The sequence below is a fragment of the Mus caroli genome, chromosome 9 (assembly GCF_900094665.2).
Source record: "Mus caroli chromosome 9, CAROLI_EIJ_v1.1, whole genome shotgun sequence".
Classification (NCBI taxonomy): domain Eukaryota; kingdom Metazoa; phylum Chordata; class Mammalia; order Rodentia; family Muridae; genus Mus; species Mus caroli.
Window position 1 is genome coordinate 18,268,347 of NC_034578.1, and position 1,533 is coordinate 18,269,879.

The following is a 1,533-nucleotide window of genomic DNA, read 5'->3' on the forward strand; positions in this document are numbered from 1 at the left end:
GAAGTGGGTATCAGTTATCATTCTGTTGCTATGACCAAAAGCGATGTTGAACAAGGTTTCTTTCATCTTTTGGTCTTGGAGGGATAAGAGTCTACCCTGTTGGAGACACATGTATGGTTGCAAGTGCAGGAACAGGAAGCTGAGAGAGCACGCTTCAACTATACGCAGGAAGCAGAGTGAACATGTGGTGATAGGCTATATGGCCTTAAAGCCTGACTGCCTCCTGTGTTTTCTCCAGTAAGGATGGACCTTGCCCGGTTGCATAACCCCCTCTAGACAGTGGCAGCAGCTGGGGCCCAGGGTTCGAATGTTTGTGTCTATGGGAAATTTCTTATGCAAACTGCCATACAGGCTTTGTGGTGATGCATTCCTTACTCCTCAATGGGACCTACATCTCAGACTAGAAAATATTTTAATTAATTATTTGTTTATTTATTTATTTTTGTTTCATGTGTATGAGTATTCTGCCAGCATGGATATCTGTGGACCACATGTGTACATTGCTGTCAGAGACCAGCAAAAGGTGTTGGATTTAGAATTGGAGTTATAGACAGTTGTTAGCTGCCATGTGGGTGCTGGAAATAGAACTCAGATCCTCTGGAAGAACATCTGTTCTTTTAACCATTGAGCCATCTCTATGCTTTCTGAAACAGGGTCTTATGTAACCTGGAACATGCCATGTGGCTGAGGGTGGCTTTGAATTCATTCTCCTGCCTTAACTTCCCAATAGAGATCATGATTATCAAAAGGCTTTCAGACCATTGACAATGGGGCCATAGCTATTCAAACTGCCACATTCTACTTCCTTCCCCCATAGGATTGTAACCATAACAATGCAAAATGCATTTAGTCCAACTTCAAAAAATCCCCACAGTCTACCAGTCTCAACAATGTTTTAAAGTCCAAAGTTCAAAGTCTCTTCTGAGGTTTGTGCAACCTCTTAATTGTAATCCCCTATAAAATAAAATTCAAATTAAATAAATAAATAAAAAGCAGAGCACATACTTTCAATGTATCACAGCAGGATACACATCACCATTCCAAAACATAGGGAAGAGAGCCTAGTGAGGAAAGACTGGACCAAAGCAGGACTGAAAACCAGCTGGCAAACTCCCAACTCTGCATCTCCATGTTTGATATCAAAGTGCTCTTCAGCTCTCCAGCTCCTTTCAGCTTTGTTGACTACAACACACTTCTTTCTCTTGGGCTGGTTGCACTCCCTGGTAGCAGCTTTCCTGGGCAGGTATCCCACAGGTCTGGCATATCTAACCTCTTGGGAGTCTCTAGGCCTCGCCTTCACATTTTCACACAATAGCCTCTCTGGACTTCCATGCAGGGACACAGACACCTCAGCTACATGCCTAGCCTCAGCAACCTTCTTCAGCTGCAGAGGGAGATTCAAGGATGTTGAATTACCTGGAACTGGAGTTCCTGGTAGCAGAAGACCTGGAAATTCAATTCAGGTTTTCTGTGCCAAGGACCAGCCTCAGCTTGGAGAGGGGTGTTTAAGAGCGGTAAAAAAACCTCAAAGTC